The sequence below is a fragment of the Podarcis pityusensis genome (genome assembly GCF_964106645.2).
Source record: "Podarcis pityusensis genome assembly, chromosome: 3".
Lineage (NCBI taxonomy): Eukaryota > Metazoa > Chordata > Lepidosauria > Squamata > Lacertidae > Podarcis > Podarcis pityusensis.
The window spans coordinates 87,429,507-87,442,351 of NC_138026.1; the positions used below are offsets into that span (position 1 = coordinate 87,429,507).

Genomic DNA, 12,845 nt, shown 5'->3' on the forward strand with positions numbered 1-12,845 from the left:
TCTGGATCAGGAGCAGGGGGAGGTGGAGGCTCCCACCATTCCTCCTCAGTGCAGCCCTCCTCAGCATGGTCCCTGACACCTCCCATGACAGGGGCAGTGTTCACTTAAGAAGAGGCTGAGCCCTAGGGGAGCTGAGTAGGAAGAGCAAATGGCAACACTGGCACTGTGGGTTTTTGAGGGGATATTTGCCAAGGCCTTTTGTGGACACCATAGGAAGAACTGGTGGTTACACTGGGAGCCACAGCTGCAGCATTGGTGACCCTTGGCCTGAGCAGAAGCACAGCTGCTTTTGAGTCTGAGGATCTGGACTGAGCTGTATTCCACCCTGGTTTTTGTCATGCATATCCCTCATGCTGGCAGCACACTCAGCAAAAGACCAGCAAAAATGAATATGTCTTTTAACATGCTAACTGCATTTTAGCCGAACCATCCAGAGAAGGTTATCTATGCGCCAGAAACATCTCTGTGATTTGTTAATTTTAAGTTGAGGCACGCGCAAGCCTGAGTTGGGAGAAGAGAAAGGGAGGGAGGGAAGGAGAGAGAAAAACGGTTGCCGGTGCATTTGAAGACATCAAAGCCAATGAAAAAAGTCACCTTGCCTTTTCTCTGTAGTTCCTTTTCCCCTCCTTGCTCTAAAATTAGAGACATCCATTTCAAAGGGAGCCATCTGGGCAATTTTGAGTAAAGTGAGAGACCAGCCTGGATATCCTTGCGAATTCAGTCAGCCCAAGAGAGAAAACCATTCATCTGTTTCCACACCCCTCTCCCCCCCCACCTTCTGATCTGAGAAAGATTAAAAAAACAGAGCTGAGGGAATGCAAGAGAAACAGAAGAGGAGAGGAAGGCTGGAAGATTTTTTAAAGCCCTATGCTGTGTTTTTTCTTAGAACTGACTCTTAAAACAATGGCCCTTAGTGCCAAGTATGTAAGTGTGCACAGCCTTCAAGAGGCAGATTATGGCATTGTCCATTTTAGCGATTGGTTAACTGTTGCTGTCCAAAATAATTTATTATTTTATTTTTTAGATTTATAGCCTGCCTTTCCTCCCCAAGGAGCCCCTGTCAGCAAACATATCAGTGACACAATGAAATACAATGAAAATGGAGACATATTAAAGGTACACACTTTCACGAGAAAGTCACAATGAAGTGATGAGTGCCTGTGTTGTGTAATTGGGTCTGGATGTGGAAGAACATTTCTCATTTTAAACCCACCTTTCACTGAAATATTCCCAAGACAGAGAGCTGTCTGACACCATCAGCTCAAATGCTGTTCCTTGGTCTCAAGACTATGGCTCCTAAAGTGCCAACTTCCTGGCTTGCAGATAACCACTTCTTGATAGAATTGGGACTCTAGTGAAGAAAAAGTGTTTTATATGCCTTATAACACTGACACCAGATGGTGCTGTGGAGTTCTGTCTTTCAGTAATGTGATTTTCCACTTAGAGGTTTATAACACATTTTCCTGAAATGCTTTTTTGATGTGTCTAGATCCAGCCTTCGAGTCCAATGACATCTAGAGGGTCTCAGGTTAGCTTCACCTTCAATAGAATACGCTATAAGAGCACAGAAGATAAATTCAGCAGTGGCAGAAGTAGAGGTGGGAAGAATATGTCTAAACCTTTCCAATGATTGTTAAGAAGCATGCTCTTAAATCAGTATCTTACCCAGATCTCTTTAGTGTTCCCAAACAAGCTAAGAAGTCAGGATAGACATTTGTACCCTAAAATATCCGAGCATTGATCCTCAAGTTTATATATTCTCATGTGTTTTCATTAGCGGAGTCTTAAGAGATTAACAATGAATTAGTTAAGTTACAGATTATGGCAACCTTCCTCAACCTAGTGCTCTAAGGTAAAGGTAAAGGACCCCTGGATGGTTAAGTCCAGCCAAAGGCGACTATGGGGATGCAGCGCTCATCTCGCTTTCAGGCCGAGGGAGCCGGCATTTGTCCGCAGATAAATTTCCAGGTCATGTGGCCAGCATGACTAAACTGCTTCTGGTGCAACAGAACACAGTGATGGAAACCACAGCATAAAGAAACACCTTTTACCTTCCCGCCACAGCAGTACCTATTTATCTACTTTCACTGGTATGCTTTCGAACTGCTATGTTGGCAGGAGCTGGGACAGAGAAACGAGAGCTCACACTGTCGTGGGGATTCAAACCGCCAACCTTCTGATCGGCAAGCCCAAGACGCTCAGTGGTTTAGACCACAACACCACCTGCATCCCTTAGTGCTATACAGATGTTTTGGACTACAGGTGCCATCAGCCCCATAGGGAAGACTGGGTTATGATTAATTCATTTTCAGGTCAATACTTCTAAGAAAACAGGAAGACAGGAAGCTGCCCCATACCCAATTAGATCATTGTTCTATCTAGCTCAGTACTGTCCTCACTAACTGACAGTGGTTCAGGTAGGAGATATCCAGCCCTACCAAGAAATGTCAATGATTGAACCCGGGACCTTGTACATGCAAAGTAAATGCTCTACAGCTGAGCTATGACCCTTGTCAAAGTATCCACAGACTACACAGATTTCACACTAGCACCAAATTCAGAATAGCGGCCATCACTTTACTCCTTTCTTTCCATCCAAGAGGAGAAAGGCTACTAGGAATTCAACAATGGTTGAGAGTAATGCCAGTGTAGATCTGTGTATGCCTTTTAAATTTAATTCAGGTTGCTTTTGAAATTAATTCTCTATACTAATCATAAGAAACATGTATTCAAATAGGAGTAGACTTCTGAATATCTCAAAGGCATGGCAAAGTATATTCTTTTTTTTTAAAAAAAAAGATGTATTTTTTTGGTGAGGGGTGGTGGAATTCAGGCCAATATAAAAGGATACAACACTATGAAAACCAGAGGCAAAGAGGATTACAACAGGTGTGCAGAAAATGTTAAACTATGAATAATCAAAATGCATAGGGAGAATATTTAAAACAAATGTAGCTAGGTATAGAGGCATATGTGCCTTGAAGTGGAATTGTGAATCTTCTGAGCTGAAGGCAGATATGTTTCCTCTTTACAGGTTGTTTACATGCTATTAAATATTTCCAGCTGCATTGGAATGTTGGTGATTCATAGTTTGGCAACAATAAATTCTCAAGCAAAAGATTAGACAATTTACATATGTACCACCTTCTGATATGCACTTCCTCAAAGGCTGGCACTTCCCCAAATTTATTTATTTTATTATTAGATTTATATACTGCCTGTCATCCAAGAATCACAGGGTGGTTGATGGTATAAAAACACAAAAATACATAGTAACAAACAAAACATTATCCCCAACCCCTACAATTTAAAAGGCTGTACAGTAGATTGATTAATTAGCCAAAGGTCTGGGAGAAGATGAATGTTTTCTCCTGGTGCCTAAATATATATAAGGAAGGTGCCAGGTGAGCCTCCCTGGGGAGAGCATTCCACAAATGGGGAGCCACCACAGAAAAGGCCTGCTCTCACAAAATGTGTTATACAATGCTACAAAATCCTTGTTTGTGAGCAAGTACCACTCAGTGCAAGGGACGCGGGTGGCACTAAGGGACACAGGTGGCGCTGTGGGTTAAACCACAGAGCCTAGGACTTGCTGATCAGAAGGTCGGCGGTTCGAATCCCCGCGATGGAGTGAACTCCCGTTGCTCGGTCCCTGCTCCTGCCAACCTAGCAGTTCGAAAGCACGAAGTGCAAGTAGATAAATAGGTACCGCTCCGGCAGGAAGGTAAACGGCGTTTCCATGAGCTGCTCTGGTTCGCCAGAAGCGGCTTAGTCATGCTGGTCACATGACCTGGAAGCTGACGCCGGCTCCCTCGGTCAGTAAAGCGAGATGAGTGCCGCAACCCCAGAATTGTCCGTGACTAGACCTAACGGTCAGGGGTCCCTTTACCTTTACCTTTACCACTCAGTGCAGTGGAACGGATCCATAGGACCCATGTGGTTGAATGTGGAAGGTGGGGGCAAAGGTGATGGCAATAATATCCAACTCCAAAGGAACGTAAGAAAATCCTGCAGAATCAAGCCAAAAGCCCACCTAGTCCACAAAAGTTACTCACTTGTTAGGAATGGTACTTCCATGCTGGTTGCTGAAGAAGAAAAAACTTAGCCTCTGTTGTCTGCATGGAAATGTAGGCTTCAAGACCCTTGGTGGTCTAGTTTACCTAAATACATGCCACAATGCTCTCACCATCTGTGAGGCCCACCAACTGGTATTCAGAGTCATGTATATTTTTAGGACCCACTTTAATTCTGTGGTTGTTAATTGCTTTAAAGTGCTTTAAATATTGCATTTTAATGTTGTAAGCCGCCCTGGGACTTTAGGCCAAAGAGTGGGTTAATAATAATAATAATAATAATAATAATAATAATAATGCCTTTGACAGGAAAAGTAGCTATTGTGGCTAGTAGCCATTGATAGCCTTATCCAGTGCTTTTTTTCTAATAAAATAAAATAAAATGTTTGGGGTACTCTCATTTTCCTACTCATATTGAAATACTTCCCCTCAATGAGGCCAAACCTAGATTCACAAAATGTTTTGGGGTATGCGTACCACTGCGTACCCCCAGAAAAAAGAAGCACTGGCCTTATCCCCCATAAAAAGGGGGGGCATATGATAATTGGCAATTTAGGGAATAAATAACACACAGTCTGATACAATTCCCATCAGAAGAAAGAGAGAAAATGACTGGAAGAGAAAAGCCCCCCAGCAAACCAAAAATATGAAATCTTGCTGAGAATCAATTAGAGCCTGTGCTTGTTTGAACACCAGTGGCATTTCCTCTTGAAACCAGCATGCAACGGACAATTCTAGCTCAAGGGGAATGGCTGCTGCTGAAGTCAAACTGAGCAGATTTCCCTTCCTTCTTTCCCCACCTCCCTATCCACCGCTGCCCATTCCCTGCTATACTGTTTTGCTTTGTTTTTTTGCCTTCTTTTTTATTTTATTTTTTTAAACCAACAACATGTGGGTGGGAAGGGGAGAAAGAACACACAACAGAAGCTGGTTGCTGTGGTGACTGAAAAGTGTACACGGAGAAAAATGACCCATATTAATAAAGGAAAATGTTTATGCTCCTCCTTTTGTTGTCCAATTCAAAAAGAAGGCAGTTTCCATGTTCCCTGTTTCCCTGAACTGGGGGACAGGACAACTTTTTACTATGGCAGTCTTCCTTATGAGGACAAAAATGTGCTTTGTTATACTGTATAAGTTGAGGGCAAGGGGAAGCAGGCAGGCTCAAGGATGGACAATACTAGTACACTACTAACATTGATTCCCACCACCACCCCTGCCACCCAAAGCAGGATTTGCTATAGATCTGTATATAGTGGGTTGTATTCAAGTGAGTTTTACTCAGAGTAGATCCATTGAACTGCATAAGTATGACTAAGTTAGCTCCATTATTCTACATAAAACACAACTGAATATTGTCACCAAATGCATTCAGATAATAATAATAATTTTATTATTTATACCCCCCGCCCATCTGGCTGGGTTCCCCCAGCCATTCATAGGCTAACTTTGCTTTGTAAATAAATAAAAAAGCACCCTAATTTTTACAAAAAAAAATGTAAATTCCTTTTTCAATTGGCAACAAGTTCCCTAAGTTCCTGAGGAGATATATATTTGTATGTACACACACTATTTATATTGAATGGATCTGTTTCTTGTAGAAATCATAAGACATTCAGTGGAGATATGCCTGCATCATGGAGTGCAGCTGAGCTAGTTTGTTGGTGGGGTCATACGCAAGTCAGAATTTCCCTCACACCTAGAGTGCTGCTATGATAGCAGCTGGAGGAAAAGGTCAGATTATTAGGTACTGCCGAGGTGATCAATGCGACTATGCTCCTATTGATGCACCCTCTTGCTGTGCCAGGGTAAACTAAGTAAGTTGCTGGAAACACGCAGCTGAGTCTTGGGCTGGGTCAATAGGCAGTGCATTGAGTGATCTGTAAGGCTAATCAATGGAGAATGCCAATGCCATGGCAAGGTGGAGGTAAAGAGCACAGCAAGAATGGCGGGAGAGAGATTAAGATGCTAAACACAGAGGGGGGAACAAGATCTGCCGCCAGGCATGCCAGAATCCTGAGCAGAGTACAGGGAATGGAAATAAACCGGATGTTTGTCTAAATAATACAAGGCAATATTCATGGCAACCAGTGTCGTGTGGTCAGTGGACTAGGAAGACTAGGCTAGACCCCTAAATGTTCCTGGTAAATTAGAGTACAGCTGTACCTCGGGTTACAGACGCTTCAGGTTACAGACTACACTAACCCAGAAATAGTACCTTGGGTTAAGAACTTTGCTTCAGGATGAGAACAGAAATCGTGTGGCGGCGACACGGTGGCAGCAGGAGACCCCATTAGCTAAAGTGGTACCTCAGGTTTAAGAACAGTTTCAGGTTAAGAACGGACCTCCAGAACAAATTAAGTTCTTAACCCAAGGTACCACTGTATTCAAGTATTACAGCCTGGTCCCTCCTTCCCAAAGCCCGGAAAGCTTCAGCTTAGGGAGGGAGGCATGATGCTCACGCACATCTCCGACCCTAGCTGTTCCCCTAAAAAAATTGCACCGCACGCCACTGATAGCAACAACAGTGGCAGGTTCTAAACAACAAACAAATGTTAGGCTTATTAATAGTGATTTAGAATAGATTGTCCCTATTTTCATCTGAGAACTGTTGGAGGGCATGGCAAGGTCAGGCTGGTTTGAGTGTGCCAGCGGAGCCAATCTAGTCTTTCCACTTGTGCCCCTGAACTGCCCTGACCTTGCCACTGCTCTGTCTTGCCCACCAACTATCCTGGTACGTGGCAGTGATGCCACGGCAAGGAGGCAAGGAGCTCAGGTCTGCAGCACTGCTTCTCTGCACCAGCTGCTCCTGTGACAAGAGTTGCAACATGTGGAACTGCCCTGAGATTGCCTGAAAGGCGACCGGTGTGTGCTTGTTTTCGGATCTCTTCTTTTATTACGTGCCTAGTAACTCAATAAGGCTTGGCACAATAACTAGGCCCTGGTCTCCTATTGGGGGAATGATTTCGAGTCCTCAGAAGCTTGGATTGGATTTGCATCAGTGACTCTGACACAAAAGGCTTCATACTTCATTACCAATTTCTTTAGCTGTCCAGTCCAGCAAAATAAGCTATTATCTAAATGCATCATTTTATTTCCTTATACCTGTCTGGCCGCAGGCTTATATAACTATAACAAACTGCTTCAAGCCTCACCAGGAGATAGCAATATACGGCAATTTAGTGGTAATGGACCTCTGGGTTTTCCAGTACAGAAAGATGACATGTTTTTGAAAGATAAGAAATAAGGTGAAATACAAATATTGGTGCTATTCCAAGTCAGCACTCCCTGACTATAAACACATTATCCCTGTTCTCATTTGTCGTAGATGCAGGAATGATTTGGAATTTTTGTTAGTCCATGTAGAACGTGCTTTATACAGAGACTGAGAAATAAAGTGCTCTAAGTAATTTTATTCTACATCTTGTGATTCTGTTTTCTGAGCTCCAGAATGGCATGATCTGCGTGATGATGCAATTGGGTAGTTCACAATGTTTAGTCTTCATCTTTCATTTCAACCGGTTATACACTTGAATACAATATCCCATTATGGGGAATAGTCGTAGCTTTGCTTGAGAGCCCATCAAGCGCTTCTCACTTATCACCTTTGCTATTTATCTTTCCCAGCTCAGATCAGAAGAATGTAGAGGAATCAATATTGTTCCTGCTACCTCCGAGCCAACTCTCAAAGGTGGATTCCAACGTAATCCAACCTTCATCTTGACCGGTCGCGTCTCTCCTCTGCTATTAGTGAGATTGAACATGTTAGTGAAAATAACATAAAAATGCATTATATTAAGATAAATTGCTTGCAAATGTGTACATTAGTCAAAAGGCATGTGGAAATGTGTTTATTAGGAAAAACCACTCTTTTTAATGAGGCTTTTTATATATATATAACACCAATAATATAAAAAATACCTGCAGAAATGTGAAGAACTGAGTTTAAGGTTGGGAAAACGAGAAACGGAGGGATCTGAAACTGACAGATCCTTCCATCTCTACTACCAACTGCACTATATTATCCTAGGTACCTCATGTCTGCTAGAATCACAGTGCGTAATTTATCTATGAGAGACACTGGATTCATCTGAGGCCTGCTCACTATTCATCTTGATGAGAAAAAGCTTTACTGCGCTCCCCTGCGGAATCGGATTGGCCAAGGGAGCTCTGCTAAGATGGGTCTTCACAGAAACGGTGTCATTAACAAATAGTGCTATCTGGCACTCATCATCTTAAGTAGCACATCCCCTCCTCCCAGCAATACATAGAGGTGATTTATATCGGCGAGTAAAGATGAGAGGATTTTCCCCATTACTTTCTGTTATCATTGCCCTGGGCTCGCTCTGACCTGCATTTCACTCCCCCTAAAATCAGGTTGAAGAATAATAATTTCTAAAACTTGAAAGCTTCTCTCACCCCCTTCTGTACCCAGTTGATCATTGCACTCTGCAGTGAGGGCCTTCTGCAGATACCCTCTTATCAGGAAGTCCATTCTGCACGACAGAGGAATTGAGCTTTTATAAAGTTGTGGCAATTAACCTTTGGAATTCCCTCCCATTAAATATTAGAGAGGCACTGTTGTATTTTCAGCGCCAACTGAAAACCTTTCTCTTCCAACAAGCCCTTTAAGCTGTCTGTTTTCCTCTCCCCTTCCAAGCCCAGGTCAGCAAAGTGATAAAAATGTTGCAGGGGGCAGGGAGCAATCCTGATGTTGGTGTGTTGTTGTTTAGTCGTTTAGTCATGTCTGACTCTTCGTGACCCCATGGACCAGAGCACGCCAGGCACTCCTATCTTCCACTGCCTCCCGCAGTTTGGTCAAACTCATGCTGGTAGCTTTGAGAACACTATCCAACCATCTCATCCTCTGCCTTCCCCTTCTCCTTGTGTCCTCCATCTTTCCCAACATCAGGGTCTTTTCCAGGGAGTCTTCTCTTCTCATGAGGTGGCCAAAGTATTGGAGCCTCAGCTTCAGGATCTGTCCTTCCAGTGAGCACTCAGGGCTGATTTCCTTAAGAATGGATAGGTTTGATCTTCTTGCAGTCCATGGGACTCTCAAGAGTCTCCTCCAGCACCATAATTCAAAAGCATCAATTCTTCGGCAATCAGCCTTCTTTATGGTCCAGCTTTCACTTCCATACATCACTACTGGGAAAACCATAGCTTTTACTATACGGACCTTTGTTGGTAAGGTGATGTCTCTACTTTTTAAGATGCTGTCTAGGTTTGTCATTGCTTTTCTCCCAAGAAGCAGGTGTCTTTTAATTTCGTGGCTGCTGTCCCCATCTGCAGCGATCATGGAGCCCAAGAAAGTAAAATCTCTCACTGCCTCCATTTCTTCCCCTTCTATTTGCCAGGAGGTGATGGGACCAGTGGCCATGATCTTCGTTTTTTTGATGTTGAGCTTCAGACCATATTTTGCGCTCTCTTCTTTCACCCTCAATAAAAGGTTCTTTAATTCCTCCTCACTTTCTTTCTTTTTTAAAATGATGTTTATTGAGAATTTTAAAGTTACAAAGAAAGAAGAAAGAAAAGACAAGAGAAGAAGAAAAAGAGAGAAAGAAGTAGATAAACATAACAATTAAACAATACAGATCAATAAAAACCAGTGTCAAAAAAATAAAATAACAAAACACACAATACATCTAAATCAAAAAACAAAAATAAACAAACAATTAAAAAACAAGTCTAATATTCCCAAATCCTTAACTTTCATTAACTTATTTCAACAACCTAATAACACCTCCCTTTTTTGTATTCTAGTTGTTAATTATCTCAGCAAATCCTTTCCATCTTTCACAATAATCTGTCATTTAAATTACCTTAATCTATTTTAACCTTATCTTACCTAAAAAACCCTAAAACTTAAAACTTATATATACCAAATTCTTTTAACCATAACATACTCTTTCATAATTCTTTTTGACATTTCTGCTAAAACCAAATAATTTCATTCCAACATTTTTCTAATACTCATTAATTTTACAATACTTTTCTATATAAAATTTGAAACTTTCTTCCAATCTTCATCCATCGTCTCTTCTTCCTGGTCTCGGGTTTTGTCAGTCCTTTCTTGTCTATCTAATCCATCAACCTGGTGCTCTTATGTCCGAGGCTCTTAAATCTTTTCCATGTCCCTTCTGCAGGTCTTCTTCTTGTTTATACCTGCCCTTTACTTTATCTTTTGTTGATCTTTTTCTTATTTTCTTTCCTTTCTCATTGGGGGGTAGGTCTCGGGGGGACTCCAGTCCAAAAGTATCTCCATCTCTCCTCAGCAGATCAGCCCATTCCCCACAGTCCCATTCCCCACAGTCAACACTGTAATCCAGAAAGTATTTAAAAGCATATTTCAAAGTCTTTCCAAAATTAAGAGCCCTCACAACTCCAGACCCCCCCTGGTCCACTCCAGATTCGAACTTCGAGAACAGCGGCTTATACTCCTGCAAGGCCTCGGGTCTCTCCATTTGTGTTATTTGGGGTTCAACAACAACCTCCTCCATTTTCTTCTGCCCTTGCGCTTGCCCTATCGAAACAGATTCCTGGGCTGGTTCCTGGATGGTTTCTATATGGGTATTCGCCGTTTGTCCAAAGTTTTTAACTGCAACAGTCATCAAATCCATCTTCTCATGCATCTGCTCCAGCAAAGCACTTGTCTTGCAAAAAGCAAGCACCAAGACTTCTTGTAAACACATTTTTTCCCTCCAAGGTTAGAGTCTGGTCTCACGATCCTAATCATACAGCTGTGAGGTCCCCAGATCAGCTCCGGCAACAAATTAACAAGCTCCCTCTAGAGGAGACAATTTCTATTTGTATCCATCTTTTAAAAGCAGGACCAACAAGGAAAAATTACTTTCACTTTTCAAATACTTTGTTTCTTTTGATTGCAAGAAGCAACATTGGAATCAATATATTTCTCTTTTTTTCCTTTTTTTTACTATCTGTCAAAAGACAGTTCACAGTCGATGAACTTTCCCCATAAATTTCTGTCTCTGACACCCCGTTCCCAGGTTTGAGACGGTGGAAAATTTATCTTTCTTTACTCTCTCTCCTGCAGGCTTAAACAGTCAAAAATCCCCCTCTTTTCTCCTGCTTCCAAGAGGGGTTTTGGTGGTGATGAATGAAGGAAATTTAGAACTTTATGTACGACTTTCCAGACTTTAGCTTACAAAGTTTTTGCTTCAATCTATTTAGAAAAAACGGGAGGCAGACTTCCTGTTTAGAACCTTCCCGTTTCAGTGCCAAATTAAAATATTTCTTAATACTTAATCCAATTTTCCGTTCTACTCACGGGTACTTGTTTAGAGTCCAATTGTCCACAGGAAAAAGTCAGCGCTCTCCGGCAACGGCTGTGCGGCTTCACTCCGTAAAAGTAGCGGTTGATTCAAAACACCACGCCACTCACCCCACGTCGCTTCGGACCCCCGAAAAAGGGTTTCCCTGCGAGTAGGGGAGGCGCTCCTGATGTCAGCCGAATCCCACGTTCCCAGGCTTCCTCCGCCTGGGATTTTTAAAGGGTCTCCGCCTTCGCCGCGGTGGCAAGACCCGATTTTCACGGAGCGGGTTCCTCTCTGTCAGAGGAACTCCGCCATTGCCGATGGCGCTGTACCGGAAGTCAATTCCTCCTCACTTTCTGCCATCAAGGTTGTGTCATCTGCATATCTGAGGTTGTTGAATGGTGTATTTATATTGAAATACTGTATTGTGGTGCTTTAATGATGTGTATATGTGCTCATGCACATTATTAGAAATGGCAGCCCCCATGGTGGAGAGTGGCGTGACTTTGTGTGTGACAGAAAGGCAAGGAGGAGTATTGCCACAGGCCAGCACATATTTCGGACTCAGCTAGACTGGTAAAGAAAAAGTGGTTTATATGCATTGTATATGTGATATAACATTGTGCCACCAGATGGTGATGTGGAGTCCCACTTCCCTCTACCTGTTTTCCCTGTTTAAATTTACAATGCTTTAAACTGAAATGCTTCTTTGATGTGTCTAGATCCAGCCTTCATGTTGGCTAACCGATAGGCGTTGGATTGGTTTGAACTATTTAGAAGGGGTTCAACTGTGTCAAGATGCTTTGCTTCTAAAGATGGACGAGTCTTTCAGTTTTGGTTTCTCTGTGGGTCTCATCTTCCCAATCTTAGATAATTTAATTCTCCAAATTACTTTGCAGGATTTTATTACGCATTTCTCCTCCCCTTCTCTCTAATGCTTTCATTTGTCATTTTGGTACACACATATACAAAAAAATTCCTCTTGCATTTTTGCATGTTATTATCACTAATAAATACATTTTCATGCACAAAGTAATAATAATAATAATAATAATAATAATAATAATAATAATAATTCCCAGCCACTCTGGGCAGCTTTCAACAAAATATTAAAATAAAGTAATCCATCAAACATTAAAAGCTCCCCTAAACATGGCTGCCTTCAGATCTCTCTCTCTCTCTCTCTCTCTCTATATATATATGCACACATTTTGGGGTTGCAGAACTGCATTACAAAATTCAGAGAAGTGAAGATATCTAAGCGTAACTGGATAGCTATTTTTTGTATTGTTGCTTTGGGAGGTGCAGATTAGACTGGTTAGCATTAAAATTCAAACTGAACCAAATCTGGTTGATACTTCAGTGGTCAAGGTTGCTGAGCCAAGGATGGCCGGTTATGGAAACAGCAAACAGGCACCAAACTGTGCATCTGCATAAAGGGCAATACAGCAGTTGATGCTACTTCAGGAAAATGCCACCAAGGATCCATTTTGGCTTCTTA

General features: G+C 42.1%; 1 long non-coding RNA gene across 1 annotated transcript in view; it reads right to left on the reverse strand.

The window, feature by feature from the left end:
- The window catches only part of LOC308474256, a 262,930-nt gene that overhangs the window by 110,132 nt on the left and 139,953 nt on the right, over positions 1–12,845 (reverse strand). The window lies entirely within an intron of this gene.